Consider the following 22,220-nt stretch of genomic DNA (forward strand, 5'->3'; position numbering starts at 1 on the left):
ACAGGCATTTGGTTTTGGAAAATGATAAAACTATAGGGTGTATTTGCATCGTTTTTGCAGACATTCCAGGTTTTTGTCAGATATTGTGAGGTGTTTCTTTTGTTTGTTTGTTTGTTTGTTGCTTTTTTTTCTGACAGAGTCTTGCTCTGTCACCCAGGCAGGAGTGCAGTGGTGGGTTCTTGGTTCACTGCAACCTCTGCCTCAAGGTTTCAAGTGATTCTCGTGCCTCAGCCTCCTAAGTAGCTGGAACTACAGAAGTGCACTGCCAAGTCTAGCTAATTTTTGTATTTTTAGTAGAGACGAGGTTTTGCCATGTTGGCCAGGCTGGTCTCAAGCTCCCGGCGTCAAGTGATCCACTCACCTAGGCCATTCAAAGTATTGAGATTACAGGCATGAGCAACAGCACCTATTTTTTTGTTTTTTGAGGTTTTTAATGGTCAATGTAGTTCTCACTTCACTTGTCATTTTTCCTCACAGAATCCTTTTTGATTGGCACATATACAACTTAATGTAACACATAGCAAAACATTTTAGCATACTTAATGGTACACTAGAGGCCAGAAAGTGTTAAAAGATAAGGCCTACATTATAGTTAGAATTTTTTTTATAACTCTTTCTACTTAATATTTCTCATCTTTGAACTTCGTTGATAAAGATAAGCAGTGGATTAAGGGGAGAATATTAAATGATTTCTGGCCACAGTCTGGTTGAATAGTACACTGAGGGTGTATGAGGAAATGAATATAGTTGTGAAGTGGTTATGAAGCAGTACTAAAATCATCAATTATATCTTATACATACAATGTCTGTGGGTCACCAGTGGAGGAACTATAGGAGCTCTGTACGTAGTCTTGGTGGCCTTGAATAGTCAAGATAATTAAAAATGAATTGAAAAGTGTTCTCATATAGTTTAAATTTGAACTGCAGTCTGTATATTAGTGAGACTTTATATGAATATGATTTTAAGTACCACTGATTGAATTATAAATATATAATCATGTGTTTAGTTTTTTGGTATACTCTAATTTGGTTTTCATCTTCAGAGGTTATAAATAAATGTCTTCTTGTATGAAAATTCATGCAAATACCAAAAGAAGTATCATGTAATTTCATAATTTTATTTTATTCATTATGTTTTATGTATAATTAAATGTGATCATATTATTTTTATATATAGACAAATTTTTGCATGATTTTTAATAATCATATTTCTGGGCTATAAGAAAATAAATGAAAATTGAAATGCTAGAGTGTTTCCAAATTATTCATTGTACAGAGACTGGGAACTGATTACAGCATAATATAAGCAATTCTTCTGCAAAATTTTATAGCAGATGACTTTTAATTAGTGTAAAGATATTCTATTTTATATTTATTCACTTCTCTTACTGGGCAGTAGATGTCTGCTGTGAAGCATAAAGGGTTTTTTTTGTCCTAATCCCTGTGATATGACATGATTAATGAGATAAAATTCCCATTTGGAGTTTCCTACCAATCAATAGGCAGATGGGCAATAGTGGATGTCGAACAAGACAGCAGGAGATGCTTAAGCTCTTGTTGCTTTCATAAAGAAAAAAATATTTGGAGAAATTTATTTAAAGCTACAGTCAACATTTTCTGTACCATCTTTTACATCATATTTCTTTCCACTTGAGTTGTAGATATCTGAAGCATAAATATAATTGTTCCAAGTGAAGTTTATAGTATATATGTACTCATAGTGGCTAAAAACATTAAAATGGCAAACAAGGAATTTCCAACACTTTGCTCTTTGAGTAAAGATTGCGTAGATGTTAATATGTGAATGAATAGAACTATATATACAGTGCTTTAGTAGATTCTTTTCAATTTTTTTATTTTTAATATTTGTGGGTACATAGTAGGTATATATTTTAATAGGGTACAGGAAATGTTTTGATACAGGCATGCATGGTATAATAATCATATCGTGGAGAATGGGGTAGGCATCTCCTCAAGCACGTATCCCTTGTGTTACAAACAATGCAATTATAATCTTTTAGTTAAGATTCTTACACATCAAAATAAATATTGGTAGACTGTAGCAGTTAATCTTCCATCTACAATACAGTTGCCTATTCGACAAACCACCTGACATGTAGATTGTGGCCTGCATGAACATATGCCAGAGATCTCTCTTTTTCATTTTTTTATAAAAGGATGAAAAGAAACCCCAAATTTGAAAAACTCTTTCAGTATTATATTATTGCATATTGTGCACATCTTGCAGAATGTAGACTTATTTGCAAAGCTCTTTATCCCTTTTTATTTTACACCTGAGGCTATGTATCACAAAATCTTTTTTCATCTTGACATTATTTAATAAGTGACACATAAAAAGAAAGGAAAAAGGACCATTCTCTGAATTCTGTCAGTGAAGAGCACCTATAGTAAAAGCATGAAGTATGAACTTAGGGCTTGGTCAAATAATAGACAATTTCAAAATGAATTTATAAGGGCCCTAGAGAGAATAGCAAATTTTATTACACAAGTTTATTTTAAAGAATTACCCACATACATTATGAAATCTTTCAGAAGTCAAAATTCAACAAATACTAGTGTTATGCAGATAAGAAACAAAGGGGGGTAGGTGCAATTTATATCATTAAAGTTTTCTAAAAATGATTTATATAGAGTTTCTCCTGGGGACTATAGAATCACTGTAATTACTCTAAAAGCAGACTGACAGATGGAGAAAACCAGTGAGTTCATTTGACAAAAAATTTTAAAGTCCAATGTGTCAACTTTTCTCTGTCATTAATATTCCCCATGTGCCCTAAAAGAGGACCACCTTAGTTCTTTCAGTATAAAGACATTCAAGAAACATTTGCTTCTATATCATGTGGAGACTGTTACTGGTCTTATGTATATTCTTACTACTCAGAAACGTGCATATTATGTTTTTGCCCCTTTATATACATGGCCCATGTCTTCTTTTATAATGAAAAAGAAATTAATTGGCTCTATTATATCTTTAAATTAAAAAATACAGAGACAATGGGAAATACATTAGTGTAGAAAAGTTTCTATTGTCTGATCTGCTCCGTTTCCATGCTTAAGCATTATTGATAGCTGCGACACATTTTCTTGGTTCTTTCTAGGTTTTTCTGCAGTGTCTCCAGGAAGAATGTTCTTATATCAGGTTGGTGCTGAAGTAATTGCAGTTTTTGCCATTAAAAGTAATGGTTGAAAACTGCAATTACTTTAGCACCAACCTAATAGCATACTGCTATACAACAGTCGACTCTTCAGAAACACTAGAGATCTTTGTATGACAAAGTTGTCTGTCCCTGATAGCTGTCCTCTCCCTTTAAGAGATTTTCAATTCCAAACACATATATACAGTAGTCTTTACAAATTCCTTACAACAATGATAAGGACAGGTTTTATTTTTCCTTCTTTGCCCCTAGACTTATTGCACCCTATTAAACTTGAAAGAGACCTGTGATTTTCATGTAATTTTGAATTCTTATTATCTAACATATTTTAAAGAAGGATATCTCTATTTTTGCTTGATAATTTTTTCTCAAGTAAGAGATCTTGTATGTAAATCAACCTTTTAGTTTAACATTGATGTTTAGACTTGAATCCACTTCTTTGGACTGAAGTTGATGCAATCTACTTGCCTTTTGATACATATACTTAAATTGATTCATAAAATTAAATCATTTTATTACATATCATATTGGTTTTAATCAACATTAAAAAGGAAATGTAACACCCCAACAAGGGATGGGTATATATTTTATGAAACTTCTTAAGATAACATTTCAAAGAGACAATGCTAGAAACCAATAGTGAAATTAGTTTGCTCATCCTATTAAACTATAACAATATTTTCTCAAGTTGGAAGTGTACTTACAGCCTATTAAAACATCCATTATTTTTATGCAAACTATATCTTGTGGGCCAAATCCAGTCTGTTGACCGTATTTGTAAATAAAGTTTTGTTGGAACATAACCATGTATTTATATTGTCTATGGTGCTTTTGCACTACAATGGCAGAGTCATATTGTAGCCAAGACTGCATAGCCCCAAATGCTAAAAATACTTACTATCTGACCAATTACAGAAAATGTTTACTGACTCCTGTACTAACAGTCCTTTATACTGAAAATTTGTGACAGCATAAATGAACCTGGCGGATATTATATTAAGTGAATTAAGCCAGGAAGAAAATGCAAATACTGCATAATCTCCTTTATAAATGGGATCAAAAAAGTTGAACTCATAGAAGTAGGGAGTATAATGGTAGTTACCAGAGGCTGGGGGAGGGGAGCGGTTAGGGAAAGAAAAGATGTTGATCAAGGGTACAGAATTTTAGATAGACAGATGGAATAAGCGTTAGTGATCAGTGTCAGGTCTCTGAGCCCAAGCCAAGCCATCGCATCCCATGTGACTTGCACGTATATGCCCAGATGGCCTGAAGTAACTGAAGAATCACAAAAGAAGTCAATATGCCCTGCCCCACCTTAACTGATGACATTCCACCACAAAAGAAGTGTAAATGGCGGGTCCTTGCCTTAAGTGATGACATTACCTTGTGAAAGTCCTTTTCCTGGATCATCCTGGCTCAAAAACCACCCCCACTGAGCACCTTGCAACCCCCACTCCTGCCCTCCAGAGAACAAACACCCTTTGACTGTAATTTTCCTTTACCTACCCAAATCCTATAAAACGGCCCCACCCTTATCTCCCTTCCCTGACTCTCTTTTTGGACTCAGCCCCCCTGCACCCAGGTGATTAAAAGCTTTATTGCTCACACAAAGCCTGTTTGGTGGTCTCTTCACACGGATGCGCATGAAAATCAGTTGCACAGAATGGTGACTATAATAATAATGCACCGTGCATTTCAAAATTACTAAAAGAGTAGATTTGAATGTTTTCACCACAAAACATGATAAGTATGTTGTATGGTTTGGCTCTGTGTCCCCACCCAAATCTCACCTTGAATTATAATCCCCATAAACCCCAAGTGTCAAGGGCAGGACTGGGTGTGGGTAATTGGATCATGGGGGTGGTTTCTCCCATGCACTTCTCATGATAGTGAGTGAGTCTCATGAGATCTGATGGTTTTATTAGCATCTGGCATTTCCCCTGCTTGCACTCACTTCATCCTGCCAACTTGTGAAGAAGGTGCTTACTTCTCCTTTGCCTTCCGCCATGATTACATGTTTCTTGAGGCCTCCCCAGCAATGCAGAACTGTGAGTATATAAAACCTCTGTCCTTTATAAATTACCCAGACTTGGGTGTTTCTTTCTAACAGTGTGAGAATGAACTACCACGGTATGTGAGGTACTGGATTTATTGATTTGCTTGTCTTAATCATTCCATAATGTAAACCTATTGTACACATCACATTATAACAATGTAAAGATCACATTGTACCTCATAAAAATATAACATACAAAATTATTACTTGTCAATTAAGAAGAAAAAATAAACAAATAAGATTCTCTAATTGTCCAGCTTACTCAAAATAACTCATTAAAAAAGAGACTTCATTAAAAATACAAACTTATTTATTCATCTTTCCTCGCTCCAATTTACTGTTGGTGTAAAATTCAGTTCTCTTTCACTTGCTAAGAAAATATACTTTCTAATGCCTCCGTTAGTTTGTATTTGACAGATGGCTAATGTGTTCTTGAGAAACATAACAATCTATTTCCTCTCCTTGAATTTCTCTTCAAAAGGACCTAGGTACAAAGTACTTACCTGTTTCCATTTTTGTCCCCACCCCCACCAATTATTTCATTTGAAAGAAGCCAGGGAAAACCATTGTGAAAAGACCAGTTCCTCTGCCATTCTTTTGTAAACAAGACCAATTAAGAAACTTTTCAAAGGAAGTGCCTAGCATTCTATGGATTTTTCAGATAAATGTGTACACACAGGAAGACACATACTTCAGATGCACACATACACTTCACAGTCACACTTATTTAAACTACAGGGTATTTGTCAGTAAAACAGTTGCAGTTGTCTCTCAAGCATAACCAACTTGTCTATTCATAACAAAGAGAAGCTTCTGAGGGCTTCTGGGGCTCTCAGTACCTTCCTACATATTTGCCTAGACTGAGGTTGTTGTTTTTTGGATCAACTTGAACAAAAAGAGGAGATACTGATGGTATGTAGCTATTCCAAGATTGTTAAAAGCAGCCTATGACATGCAGGAAGGTGCCTACAATGCTAAAAAAAGATGATAAAAGGAAAGTAAAAAGAACACACATTTTTGGAAGTGATCTTTTGGAAACAATTAATTTAACTGGAGAAATAAAAAATATATGCATACTGCAGCCCCCTAAACACTTATGGATTTGCTTTTATAGATGAAATCAGAGTGTTTTCCCCCAACAGTTATGGACTAGTTGGAGAAACAGATCAGAGGTAATAACTAAACAAATGGGAAAAATAAGTTTAGGCATTAGATAAAGAAGACTATCTTGTTAAAATGAATAAGAACCAAGTAGCATTGGAATAAAGGTATTCTTTTAATTTGAATTATTTTATCATGGTAACATTTGTTTAACATTAAATATACTATCTTAACTATTTTTAAGTGTACAGTTCAGTGGTATTAAGCATGTTCACGTTTTCGTGTAACCATCACAACACAACAATCCATCTCTGGAAAACTGCATCTTCTCAAGTTGAAACTCTATACCCATTAAACACAATCTCCCCATTCCCACCTCTTCTAGCCAGCATGCTATTTACTGACTCTATGAGTTCAACTGGTATAAACAAAACCACACAATATTTGCCTTTTTCTGTCTAGTTTATTCCATTAGCATAATGTCCTCAAAGGTTCATTCATGTTGTGCCATGTCAGAATTATTTCCTTTTAAGGATGAACAGTATCGATTGGAATGTTTTTTTTTCTTTAATTCCAAGTTTTATTGTAGGTTCAGAGAGTATGCGTGCAGATTTGCTACCGTGGTGCATTGCATGCCCTGGGGATTTGAGGTACAGATTATTTCATCACACAGGTAATAAGTATAGTACCCTATAGGTAGTGTTTCAATCCTCTTCCTCCTACCCCCCCACCATCCTCAGTAGATCCCCATGGTCCATTGTTCCCTTCTTTGTGTTCACGCCTACTCAATGTTTAGTTCACAATTATAAGTGAAAATGTGCAGTGTTTGGCTTTCTATTCCTGCTCAGTCAAATGGTCAAACGGTACTTCTGTGTTAAGTTCTTTGAGAAATCCCCAAACTGCTTTCCAAAGGGGCTGAACTAATTTACATTTTCACCAGCAGTGTATAATCATTCCCTTTTCTCTGCAACCTCACCAAAATCTATTATCTTTGACTTTTTAATAATAGGCATTCTGACTGGTGTGAAATGGTATCTCACTGTGGTTTTGATTTGCAATTCCCTGATGCTTACTGATTTAGTACACTTTTTCATATGTTTGTTTGCTGTGTCTATGTCTTCTTTTAGAATTGTCTGCTCATGTCCTTTGCCCAATTCACAATGAGGTTGTTTATTTTTTGCTTGTTGATTTGCTTAAGTTCCTTATAGATTCTGGATATCAGACATTTGTTGGAAGCATAGTTTGCAAATATTTTCTCCCATTCTGTAGGTTGTCTGTTTACTCTGCTGATAGTTTATGTGGCTGTGCAGAAGCTTTTACATTTAATTAGGTCCCATTTGTCAATTTTCGCCTTTGTTGCAATCAATTTTGAAGTCTTTATCACAAAGTCTTTGCCAGGGTAGATGTTCAGAATGGTATTTTTAAGATTTTCTTCAAGGGTTTATATAGTTTTAGGTTTTACATCTTTTTAATCCATCCTGTGTTGAGTTTTGTATATGGTATAAGACAGGGATTCAGTTTCAATCTTCTGCATATTGCTAGCCAGTTATCCCAGCACTATATATTGAATAGTGTCTTTCCCCATTGTTTTCTTTGTTGACTTTGTCAAAGATCAGATAGTTATAGATTTGTGGCTTTATTTATGTGCTCTCTATTCTGTTCCATGGGTCTATATGTTTGTTTTGGTACCATCACCATGCTGTTTTGGTTACTATAGCCTTGTAGTATAGTTTGAAGTCAGGTAGTGTGATGCCTCTGGCTTTGCTGTTTTTGTTTAGGATTACTTTCTCTCTTTGGTCTTTTTTTTTTTTTTTTTTTTGATTCCATAGAATTTTAGAATAGTTTTTCTACTTCTGTGAAAAAAATCCTTAGAAGTTTGATAGAAATAGCATTGAATTGGTAAATTCCTTTGGGCAATATGGCCATTTTAACAATATTGATTCTTCCTATTCATGCACATGGCTTCCCTGATTAGCTGTATTCCTAGGTATTTTGCTCTTTTGTGGCTATTGTTAATGAGATTACATTCTTAATTTGGCTCTCAGCTTGAATGTCATTGATGTATAGAAATGCTAGTGATTTTTGTACATAGATTTAATATCCTGAAATCATGATAGAATTGTGTGTTGTTCTAAAGCCTTTGGGTTGAGTTCTTAGCCTTTTCTATGTGTAGAATCATATATTCAGTGGAGAGAGATAGACTTATTTTCATATTTGAATGCCTTTTATTTTCTTCTCTTGTTTGACTGCTTTGTCTAGGATTTCAAGTACTATATTTAATAGGAGTGGTGATAGAGGGCTTCCTTGTCTTGTTGTAGTTCTCAGGATGAATACTTCCAGCTTTTGCCCATTCAGTATGATGTTGGCAGTCAGTTTGTCATAGACAGCTCTTATTGTTTTAAGGTATGTTCCTTTGATGCCTTATCTTTTGAAGGTTTTTAATATGAAGTAATGTTGAATTTTATTTTATTGAAATCCTTCTCTGCATCTATTGAGATGATTATGTGCTTATTGGTTTTAGTTCCATTTATACAATGAATCAAATTCATTGATTTGGAGCAACCTTGCATCCCATGTATAAAGCCTACTTGATTGTGGTGGATTAACTTTTTGGTTTAGTTTCCTAGGATTTTTTGATATTTTTTCATCTATGTTCATCTAGAATATTGGCCGAAGGTTTTCTTTTTTCAGTTTTGGTATCAAACTGTTTCTCAGTTTTGGTATGAAACTTCTAGGTTTGGGTGTCAGACTGTTCCTGCCCTCCTATAATGAGTTTAGGAGGAGTCTTTCTTCCTCTGTTTTTTGGAATAGTTTTAGCAGGGTTGGTAACTGGCTCTTTTTCATACATGTGGTAGAATTAGACTGTGAGTCTGCCTGTTCCACGATTTTTCATAGCTAGTAGGTTTTTAAAATTACTTACTCTATTTTGGAACTTGTTACTGGTCTGTTAAATATTTCAATTTATGCCTGTTTCAATCTTCGGAGGTTGTATCCTTTCAGGAATTTATCCATTTCTGCTAGGTTTTCTAGTTTATATGTATAGAAGTATTTGTGATAATTTCTGAGGGTTGTTTGTATTTATGTGGGGCTGGTGGTCATTTCTGATTGTGTTTATCTGAATATTCTCACTTATTTTTCTATATTATTCTAACTGGTGGTCTATCAATCTTATTTATTCTTTCAAAGAATCAGCTTTTTGTTTAGTTGATCTTTTGCATGGTTTTTCATATCTCAATTTAATTAAGTTCTGTTCTGATTTTGGTTATTTCTTTCCTTCTGCTAGCTTTCAGGTTTGTCTTCTTCTGTATTTCTGGTTCCTCTAGGTGTGATGTTAGGTTTTTAACTTGAGATATTTCCAACTTTGCTATTGGGTGTTTAATGCTGTAAACTTTCCTATTAACACTGAATCTCCTGTAGATTCTGCTACGATGTAACTTTGTTTTCATTGGTTTCAAATAATTTTTTGATTCCTACCTTAATTTCATTGTTTACCCAAAAGTCATTCAGGCGCAGGTTAGTCACTTTCTATCTAAGTGCAGTTGATATGATTCTGGTTCTTTTGAAATTGTTAATAATTACTTTTTGGCTTAGTGCATGGTTGATTTTTTAGTATGTACCATGCGCATATGAGAAAAATGTATATTCTGTTGTTACTACATAGGGTGCTCTGTGGATGTCTGTTAGGTCCATTTGGTCTAGGTCCCGAATAGCTTTATTAGTTTTCTGCCTCGATCTGTCTAATAGTCTCAGTGGCATATTAACATCTCCCAATATTATTATATGGCTATTTAAGTCTCTTCATAGTCTCTAAGAAACTGTTTTATAAATCTAGGTGTTCCAGTGTTGATTGCATGTATATTTAGAATAGTTAAGTCTTCTTGCTGAATTGAATGCTTTATCATTATGTAATTCCCTTCAGTTTTCTTTCTGTTTGATGTTGGTTTAAAGTCTGTTTTATCTGAAATAAGAATAGGAACTCCTGTTTTTTGTTTTTTTCTATTTGCTTCATAGATTTTTCTCCATCCGTCTACATTAGGCCTATCAGTGTCATTGCATGTGAGATAGTTTTCTTCAAGACAGCATAACTTTGGGTCTTGTTTCTTTAACCAACTTGCCACTCTCTCCCTTTTAAGTGGGGGCATTTAGTCCCTTATATTGAAGGTTAATGTTATTATGTGCAGATTTGCCCCTGTCACCATGTTGTGAACTGTTTGTTATGTAGATTTGATTGTGTGGTTTCTTTATAACGTCAGCTGTCTATGTACTTTAGTGTGTGTGTGTGTGTGCGTGTGTGTGTGTGTGTGCATGTGTGTGTGTGTATGTGTGTATAGGTGTTTGTCATTGGCTGGTAATGGTTTTTTGTTTCCAAGTTTTTCACTCCCTTAAGGACGTCTTGTAAGGTAGGTCTGGTGGTAATAAATTCCCTTAGCATTTGTTTGTCTTACTTTGCTTATGAAGCTTAGTTTGTCTGGATATGTTTCTTGGTTGGAAATTCTTTTTTTAAAAAATGGTGAACGTAGACCCCTAATCTCTTTTGCCTTGCAAGGTTTCTGTGAGAGGTCCACTGTTATCCTAATGAGGTTGCTTTTTTAGGTGACATTCCCTTTATCTCTAGTTGCCTTTAATTTTTTTTCATTTATCTTGGAGAATCTGATGATTATGTGTCTTGCAGATAGACACCTTGTTTAGCATCTCACAAGGGTTCTCCGCATTTCCTGAATTTTAATGCTGACCTCTCTAGCAAAGTAGGACACATTTTTGTGGACAATATCCTCAAATATGTTTTCCAAGTTGCTTGCTGTCTTTCTCTGTTAGAGATGCCTTTGAGTCATAGGTTTTGTCTGTTTATATAAACCCATATTTCTTGGAAGTTTTGTTTATATTTTATTCTTTTTTAAAATTTTTGCCTGACTGAGTTAATATGAAGAACTGGTCTTAGAACTCTGAGATTCTTTAACCAGCTTTGTTTATTTTTATGTTAATATTTCCAATTGAATTATTAATTCTTGCAGGAAAATTTTCCGCTCTGTCAGGTCAGTTTGGTTCTTTTTTAAAATGGCCATTTCAGCTTTCATCTTTTCTATCATATTACTTGGTGCCTTAATTCCTTGGATTGTGTTTCAACCTTCTTCTGAATCTTGATGATTCATGATGCCATGCAGATTCTGAATCTATGTCAGCCATTTCTGCCTGGTTAAGAACCATTTTAGAGAAGTTAGTGTCATCATTTGGTCAAAAGTCATGGTGGCTTTCTGAGTTGCCAGAGTTTTTGCCCTGGTTGTTTCTCATATGTGTGGGCTGATATTCCTTTAAACTTTGAAGTTGCTCTCCTTTGGGTGGGGCTTTTTGCTTTTATATTATTTAACAATTATTGTTATATCAATATATGAGCAAATAATATATTGTTTTCTAATATATTGTTTGATATAAAAGCAAACAGCCCCATAAGGGTTTCACTGTGGTATAAGTTGGTTTCAGTTGACTGGCTTTGATTCTGCAGGATTTCAGGAATCCAAGGCTAAACTTAGCACTCTTGGGCTGCATGCTCTAACCCTTGGACGGCTAGGACCAGGCCCATGGCTTTGTTCTCTGTCTCCTTGAGGCTAAGCACCTAGTGTTCAGGAGGGACGAAGGTGCAAAACCAAACACCACATGTTCTCACTCATAGGTGGGAATTGAACAATGAGAACACATGGACACAGGAAGGGGAACATCACACTCCCAGGACTGTTGTGGGGTGGGGGGAGGGGGGAGGGACAGCATTGGGAGATATACCCAATGCTAAATGACGAGTTAATGGGTGCAGCACACCATGGATACTTATGTAACAAATCTGCACATATGATACATATGTAACAAACCTGCACATTGTGCACATGTACCCTAAAACTTACAGTACAATAATTAAAAAGAAAAGAAAGATTCAACTAAAAAAAAAAAAAAAAACATTCTGATGCGGGGGTAATAGGAAAACAATTTCATTGGGCATTGGGTCGGTGGCTGTGAGATCTGTACTCACATGTGCACATCAGCAGTGGTTAAGTGGCAGCATGGCATAGTCCATGTGCACGTGTACACTGGCAGCAGTGGAGTGTCAATGGTGCAGTGTGGCAGCAGCTTTGCCTGGGTCTGCTTGCGTGCGTGCATCAGTAGTGGCATGGGGGTGGTGTTCATGTGCGTGCACACACCAGAGGGTGTGGTGGCAAGTTTCATGTGTGTGTGCCCACTGATGGCAGCTAGACAGCAAGGTCAGTGTGTGTGCTTGCACCAGCAATGCAGTGGGGGTATGTTGGGGGTGAGTGATCGTGGAGGCCTTTCTATGGAAGATCTCTGATGATCAGGTGAAGCCTACCAGTGAAGAAGCTGTGGAAGTGGTAGTCACCACTTCCAGGGCTAAAGTGCCCTGGTTGGGCATGTGAGGCTGCACTGCAAGTGGGGGTAATCATGCAGGGACCTTGGGAAAGGGCAACAGACAGAGGAATGCTCAGGTCAGACTGGCTCTGTCTGTGGGCAAGATAATCAGGTTCTATATAGATCCCAAAATTAACAAAGTCCAAAGGTGTGGTGAGTGTTACAGGATAAGCATCCTTGGCTGCGCTCCATTGCAGAGATTCCTATTCCAAACCCTCTGGGCCCTGCATGTGCTGGGATCCCATTCCTGCCTATTCTCCAAGCAGTTCTCCCTGCCAGCTCAAATGTCTGTGGGGGTCACAGACTCTTTCACGGCTAGAATTCCCAAGGTCCACAGGAGGATTGTGCCACTTCATGCTTATTTAACTCATCTTTTCCCCAGGAGGTGCTTGGGGCCAGGAATCAGTATTGGTGCTCAGCATCCTTGTGCCGAGTTTCGAGATTCCTCTCCATTCAGCCTAGGGGACAGGATCCTCCCTCCATCCACTCTGAATATCTTCCTTCCAAAGAACTGCTTGGAGTGAGCTGGTCGTCTTGATTGTCTGGTCTTTTTGTGGAAAAAGATTTCTTGGCTGCATCCAGTTGGCCATCTTGGCCCTTTCTTCTGATGTGATTTTTATAAAATAAAAGTGTGTTTTCATAGTGCTAATATAAATGCATTGTTTTTTAAAATGCTCCTTCTGGAGTAGTTCTGGTTATATTTGACCGTGTCCATGTGTCCTGATCTGTGGGATAATTCACAAACTGCTAAATATCTCCAGTTGCATAGTGCAGTACTGCCCCATTGCAACTCCACTGCTGCTGGTGCACATGTGCAAACAGATTACGCCACACTGCTACTTGGCCCTTGCTGATCTGCACACGTGAGTGCAGACCCCATAGCCACTGGCACAATAAAATGGTTTTTTCCATCACTCCTCCATCAGGGTTGTTACTGGCTTGTGCAGGGAGGTCGATCACCTTGAATAAAAAATTGAGAAGCAGTTAAAGGAAAAAACAATTGAATCCATCGTCTGTGATGTACAAGGTAGAGCTAAATGATCTGGTGCCTCATACAGGTATCCATGACACATACTTCCACCCAGGGTTCAGTGGTCAGTGTCTGTGTCTCATGAGCCCATTATTCCTGCCTTCTAAGAGATTGGTACTTGGTCCACTCTGAGCACCTGCATGTGGAATATTATTTGGTTATCTTGTTGTGCGTTTTAGTTCCAACAATGTCACTATCTTACTTTGTGTCCCACATCCAGGCTTTAATTTTCTCACCTGGGAAATCTAGAGATTGAAGTTTTTCTCTGCTTTCCTCTAGTTTCTTCCTTTTAAGCCTTTCCTCTTCTTTTCTTCTTACTCTCTTACATTTCTGTGTCTTCTTCTTCCCAAATTTATTTTTCTAAAAAACTTTATTATTTTGCAATAGTTATTTGTTATTTCTTTAATTAAATTTTTAAATTGACAAACATTTGTCGATACATATGTACAACATATGTTTATGTTGTGCAATGTATACAACATGATGTTTTGATATATGTATACATTGCGGAATGATTAAGCCAAGCTAATTAATGTACACATCACCCCACATACTTAACACTTTTTGTAGTGAGAACATATAAAATATACTTTCTTAGCAACTATTAAATGCACAATACATTACTAGTAACTATAGTCAACATGTTGTACCATAGATTTCCAGACCTTATTTGTCCTATCTAACGGAAACTCTGTACCCTTTGACCAACACTTTCCATTCACATTCCCTCTCTCATTCTCAGCCCCTGGTAAATACCTTTCTACTATCTGAAAACAAAGATTTTCTTAATCAACAGATAATTCATTAAAAATATTTCCTGCTAAGGCATGATGCCAATGCACAATATTTGTTCATCCTAGAGTGAGTCATGTCTGCAGCACAACATTAGTCATTCAAAGTCACCATTTAAATAGATTTGCTTAAATGTTTAGCTTTATTAAAACCTCATATTGATGTATGTCTAAACTAATATTTTTACATTTTGTTCTGGGTTTTAAATTGGGCTAAGGAAGTTGTTCGAGTGTGAATATTTAATTAATCAACCCATATGCGCAGTCTGCCAGTTTAATCTGTTAATAATTTATTAGATATAAAACAATATTTATGGGGAAATAAAAATAAAAAAATAAGTGAAGGCCCCAAATAAACAAAACGTGCAAACAACAAATGTATTTTAATGTATGGGCATTCTAAAAAAGTTAGCAAAATCTTATAAGAATTTCTTTTTATGCCATAAAATCGTCTTTGGTTAAAGGCAAACATTAACGGCAGTTGAATTCATGAAGACGCATGTGACAACCCTATTCATTTTAAATACAAAATTGTAATTTTATTAAGTAGAAAAACAAAAACAAACAACTTAAAATGAGTTACTTGTTCGATGACACCTAGGAGGAAAAAATTGTGCAATTAGAGGGGTCAATGAGGATGCTTAAGAGTATTTTGTTAGGTTTACATAAATTTTGTTTACACCAAAGTGATGAGAGAACAGAAAATAAAATAATCTTACCCTCTAATCAAAGGATGAATGTGTTGATTGACCTATCTACAATTTAAAAATTGCAAAATCTTGAGTCTGAAATGTCACAGTAGGCTAATTGAGTAGGCCAAGAAGAGTTCTAGACATAAAGCCTGTTCAAAATATTAAATGTCATTAAACATGTATAAAAGTTATTAGGAGTTGGACATACTCCCAAATCATTAAGGAGGTGTATTATCTTGGTAGCTAGGGTATAATTAAAAAAGAGACAGAAAACTACTGATAATTTTCACAAAATCAGTTATTCAAATGGTTCTTTGAGATTCGCATTTGATTTATATCATTTCCAACTTTCAGTGTTGACACAAGATTAGTCCTGTGTCATAGTTTTCAGTAGCTTAAATAATAATTCACAATTTAAATAAATAATGATACTGACAAATTCAAACTCTTCACCTCATTGAACTTATGAAGATACTTCTTGTATTGTTTTGGTACCATTACCTGATAATGCTTAATACAATATTATGCACACAGTAAGAACTTAAACACTCATTCTATGAACTGGTTTATGTTAGGACTAATACATTTAAGTTATAACTTTTTATTGAAAACAATAAGAAATGATAATCTTTCTTCTGAAATAATAAATTTGTTAAAATTTAAAAAGGTAATTTAATTATTGAATAATAAATAAAATGTTACTTCAATTTAAAATGGTGGTTACCAACGTGGTTTCACCTGCTGAGACAAACCATGTTTTTAATGTCCAGAAAACACTGACTTAAATTATTTTTAATTGTTCTAAGGAACAATCAATGTTTATGCATATACAATAACATTAATTATTAAAATACACTAATAGTATAACAAAATGCATTCATTCAAGTTAATTTTGGTTCTATCATGTAGATAGAACTACAATGTAGCCTTATATATACAAGGGGAAATGTGCGGGAGCATACTGAATGATGTTTACCAGGAAAAGCCAATTACCTATGGTTGCTGTTTATGAAAAAGAGGGACATGAACATTAAAATGAGGTGATAATTATTAGTTTTTGGAAAAGCACCAAACTCAAACCTAAGCCCACAAATTTATTGAGTATACATAATTCTTAGTCAACTATTTTAATTTGGGAGTAATCAGCATATACATGGGACTTGATTTATAAGACATACAGAGGACAAGAGTTAAAATTGAGCAGAGAAAGATGGCCTAGAACCAGATTTTTAAAAATGTCTTTGGGGGAGAGCGAGAGGAAACAGGAGAAAGTGTTGTTATGGAAACCAGCAGAAAATAAAACTTAATTTGTTTTGTTTTCTGCAGAATGCCTAGTGCCTAAAATGGTCATTGACTTAGAAAATAGTGTTAAAAATTTTGTTGAATAAGTGAATGAGTCTTAAGCTAAATGAGGATGATTGTCCAAGGTGGTTTATCATAGTGACAATGAGAGGAAGAAAATTGTCCGAGTAAATTGCATGGGCCTTAAAGCACAAAGAATTTTGTTCTAATGAGATAGAGAGTAAATTATAATGGTGACCAAGGAGGATGCCATGGGTGAGAAACATTAAACAGTCTCCACTAAAGAGAACTTCAAATAAACAATGTTTTTTGAGAAAAGATGGAGACAGGAACATAGTAAGTATTTCAGATACTTTGAGGTGAGAGATAGGGGAGGCATATTAGCGGAGATAAGAAAATACACAGTAGGCATTAGAGATGTCCAGAGTATGAGGTGTCATTGTTTTCTTTAGCCGTTGATAAAAAGAAAAAAGATATGGTGAATTTAGTTTCAAAAATTTCTTTGAATTGGAGAAATCCCTGAGCTTTGGCTTTAATGCCCATAAGGCTTGTTTCTTCTAAGTGGGTAATGGAAGATATCAGAGAATGAATCTGATACATGGCTGGCAATTGCTTTATAGTGGCTAACTTTTTCATTCTCGAGATACACCATGTGTGGAATTTCTAAAAGTAAAGATAAATTCCACTATCCTCAAAGAAGTGATAATCAATTTTATCGACAAAGCAAATTAATAATTGTTTCTGGCATCTTAAAAGTTTATCCTGAATTTTACAGGATCATAGATAACCAACCCTCTCTTCATGTTACCTTCCATAGCACTTCAAACTATTTTTCTATTGCTTATACTACAAAATTAATTAAAGACAATAATATGAGGAAAGGTGTGTTATATAATATAGCCAATACATTTACATTAAAATATGTAAGCACACAGAAACTTAGATATAAACACACCTGAAAAGACACACATACCCATAAATATTGATCACACATTTTCCCCGGTTAAAAAGAATATAGTGATTTATATTTTATCATTTTGCTTAAGTAGATAATACATTATCTACAAATAATATATACTGATTTTGGACTGAGAAAAATTTGTATGTTTAAAACTTAGACACCTATATTTTTAAATGTATAAAAATTGTGATATCACCTATATTTTAACTGTATAAAAAGAAATAACCATATACACTGGAACATTAATGTTCTAATGATAGAAATTAACAAAAAGGCAAAATTTCCTAAGTAGCATGAGGAATGCGATTGTTGATTTAAGAAAAAAATTACAAGATGTCATAAGGAATAGAAGTAACTTCACAAAATAAGTAACACTTAAGATGAACATTTTTAAATCGTAGGGGTTTAAAAAACATTTCTGGGTGATAGAATCAGGTAACTTTTTAGTAAATCTCTATGCTTTTCTGTTTTAAAAATTTTAAACCTATAATTGGTATTGCCAAGGGCTCCAGTGAAAAAGTAGACAATATGAAAGAACTGATAATGTAAGCAGAGAAATATAAATTCTAAGAAAAAATTAAAAAGAAATGCCAAAAATCAAAACACTTTAACAGAAATGAAGAATGCCTTTGATGGGCTAATTAGTAGAGTAGACACACCTAAGGAAAGAATCGGTGACCTTGAGAATATATCAATAGAAACTTCCAAAACTGAAAAGCAAAGAGAAAACAGAATGAAAGAAAAAGAATAAAATATCCAAGAACTGTGGGACAGCTACAAAAGGTGAAATATTCGTGAAGTGAGAAATCAGAAGAAAAAGAAAGAAAGGAAGAGAAGCAACATTTGAAGCAATAGGAACTGAGAATTTCCCCAAATTAACGTTGGATGTCAAACCACAGATCTAGAAAGCTCAGGAAATATTAAATAGAATGAACAGGGGTAGGGGGGAACTACACCTAGGCATATCATATTCAAACTTCAAGAAGTAAAAGCTAAAGAATAAAATATTGAAAGAAGTCAGAGGGGGAAAAAGGAGAAACAATGATAAGAATTACACCTAACTTCTCAGAAGCTATGCAGGCAAGAAGAAAGTGGAGTGATATATTTGAAGTATTCAGAGAAAATAACATAGTAACCTAGAAAATTTTTCAGGAGAAATAATAACAGCATGGATAATAGTATATGGAAGTGGAAATAAGAATGAATACAGAGCAGATATAGTTGATCAGCCTACTAGAGAAAATATAATTAGTTTTGTGGAGAGCTGTGGCATTGTTAAAAAATTAAACCAACAATATCAGATTTTCACCAATTTCGTTAGAATGAGAATCATTGCCTTAAGAGAATGGAATATCTGCGGTACGCATAGCACAAAATGGTGCTTACTTCTCTGATGTTCCTTCTCAGTTTCCATTGCTTCATCTTTCCATTGCCCAAATTCTAAATACAGGCATTTCCCAAGATTCAGTACTAGGACCATTTTTTTCCTATGTTCTCTAACTTTTAAATATGTCCTATATTCTTATGGGTTTAATAATGTGTAACACAAAGTTTTCTTTTCCCAAATCCATCTCTCTAGGCTAAAATTTTTTTAAGCTCTAGTCTGGGATATGCACAAAATGTGGGATATTTCCTTCATAGCTCTGACCATCAGGTACTTCAATCGAAGTATTTCTAAAATCAAATATTTTCCTTCATTTTACAACCATATTCCCCATTAGACATCTCAATTTTCATTATATTGGACTTTTTTTTCTTTTTCCATCAACTTCTCTCTCATCCCACCTTTCTCATCACAATCATCTTATTCTAAGACGTTATGACCTCATGCATGGATCACTGCAATAGTCTTCTAACTGATCTCACCACCTGTAGTGTCTCCCCCAACCCATTCTATCCCATTATCTCCAGATTAATCTTGCTGAAAGTTTGCTTTGATAACGTTACTTTCCCCATCCCAATTCACCATGACTCCCCACTGCTTATAGGATAACGTGGACCTCTCTTTCAAACTCAGAAAATGTTTTCTTCCTCATTTTATAATTTATTCCAAAATTAATCATCTTCTCCAAGGAAACTGGCCTATTCACTCCCTCCCCCACAAAGCACTTTACACTTGCACACCCTGATGGCTTCACTAATGGCATTTTTGCCCTTTATTCCACCATCTAAACTCTACTAATCTTTTGGCCCATAGTTCAAAGCTCCTCTTACATGTGAAATATTCATTCAAACAGGGTTTGGCTAGTCCTTACTCTGTGATAGGATCTGTGCTATCTTTTAAGAATGTCATGATAAGAAACAGCACTTTTGGTCAGGTAACTTGTGTTCTAATAATGGAAATGAACAAAAAGGCAAAACTTTTTAAGTAGAATGCGAATGCAATTGTTGGTTTGTTAACAAATTACTAGATGTCATAAAAAACAGGAATAACTTCACAAAAGAAGTGACATTTAAGCTGAGCATTTAAAAATGATAGGGGTTTAGAAAACATCAGTAAAATATTAAAGGGACTAAGTAGTTTTAACATAGAGTAATGCAAGGGTAGAAATAATGGCGTTTTCAGATATTCAAATGGTGATTATACATAAGACAGTCTTGTTCTGTATTATTAGGCTTTGGCTATATTGAGTTGAGGTTCCTGTATGAAATTCTAATGTAGATATTTAGTAGGTTGTTAAATATACAGTGCTGGAGTTCAATAGTGTTGTTATTAACAACAATGAAGACATTTCTCATTCATTAAAAATAATTGAGGGTCTACTATGGGTCCAGTACTTTAAAAAATATTGAAACGTATTGTTTTGTTTTATCTTCACAACAAGCCTATGTGGTAGCTATTATTGTTCTCATTTAACGTGTGAGGAAACTGAGGTATAGAGAGAGACATGAGAGTAGTCATCAGTGGTAGATGAGACATGATGTAAGTGAAATTATTTAAGCTAACTGGTAAACTCACAGCATCATCGAATAGAAGTTTCTTCAATAGTAAAAATATTCTATAATCTGCCTTGTCTTATACAGGAGTCATTAGTCATATGTTGGTATTGAGCACTTAAAATATGGCCAGTGTGACTGAGGAATTTAATATGTAATTATATTTATTTTAGTTAATACAATTTAAATTGGGACAGACACTTGTGGCTAGTGACTACTGTACTGGACAGGGCAGGTAGAGTAGGGGGAGATAGGGTTGTGTTAGAACTTAGAGGATGTCAAACTGCTAACAGATGGGTAGGGGATGAAATCATTTGAAGGATACCTTTGGCCACCTCAGACTAAAGTGACTTATTTATCTGCAAACCTTTTCACCCATCTGCCTTCCACTTTGTTCATTTTGGACATAACGTACACTGCCTGCTTGGTTCACAACTAATCACAACATAATCATGAGCAAATATAATGCAGAAAACATTTTTAAAATTTGAACCTTGTTCAATGCATAATATACTGTTAGTAATCTAAGAATCATTTCTACTTGATTAATTTGTTTTTGGTCTGAATCTGTTTGCAATCAGTTTTTGGAAGCAATTTAGCTTTTATATATCGACAATTTGGGTCTGAGTAAGAGAACAGGAATCTCAAAAAGTATAGAAATTATATTCAAGGTAAATAAACTGGTGGAGTACAGACGGCTATATATGCTCTTAAAATTTTTAAAAATGCAAATCTTTAAGTAACATGTCAAAATCTTTCAATATTATGAATAGTAATATGACCAATTTTGGTAGACTACATTAATTTCAGTGAGAATTATTATTTAATAAACACACAATTGCAATTTTTTGAGGCAGTATTTTTTACCTGTTGGTATTTTGTTATTGCTACTCTGCAGTGATTCATAAAAACAATCATATTCCTCATCACTTTGTTGGAATTTCTATATTGCAATTAACAAAGGGCGAAGAGCCCTTTTTTGAATTTTTTCCCATGGAGTTCCGGAAATTAAACTTAAATTCACAGTACCAACTTATGCTGGTCAGGGGCACAGTCTATGTTTTATTATGATTTACTGTTAGTTAATAAAAAAACTATTGCTGTTTTCCTTAGTTTAAAACCTCAAAACTGAAAACTAAACCCACAGATGGTTTGCTGGGATTAAATTGTGACAAGAGAAGAGCTGCAGGAGTGTGACAAACCTAATGCGAACACTCTTACCCTACCATGTAAGAGTGAGAATATCCAACTACTGTGTGTTGAAGAGAAAAAATTGTTTTTATTATAATAGGAACACAATTTTAGACCAACTCTATATGTACTCTTTATTTGTGGTTAGTCTATACTAATTGGAAGATGTAAACACTTTACAAATATGTCTTTGTGAAGCCTAATGATAAACTTGAACATAATGATAGACTCTTAAGAAAAATTATACTCAATTTGGATAGCAAATTAGATCTTTCTGTCTATGCCTTCTCAACACTGATTACCCCAGTGGGAAGAAAGTTAATCTGAAGTTTTTGTTTATATGACCAATACATGACCATTTGTGCAAATATTAGTTTTAAGTTATTTGGGATCATATATCATTACCTAAGTTTCAAGGAGATAACAATTATAAAAACATCTGGACTAAGAATGAAAGCATCTCAGCCCTAGTCTTGATTTTGCCATAAACTGGATATGCGAACACAGCTAATAATCTGAACATTTTTTTGGATCAAATCTCATTCTAAAATGAGGGAGTTGGACTACTGTAT

Source organism: Symphalangus syndactylus, chromosome X (assembly GCF_028878055.3).
Source record: "Symphalangus syndactylus isolate Jambi chromosome X, NHGRI_mSymSyn1-v2.1_pri, whole genome shotgun sequence".
NCBI classification, from domain to species: domain Eukaryota; kingdom Metazoa; phylum Chordata; class Mammalia; order Primates; family Hylobatidae; genus Symphalangus; species Symphalangus syndactylus.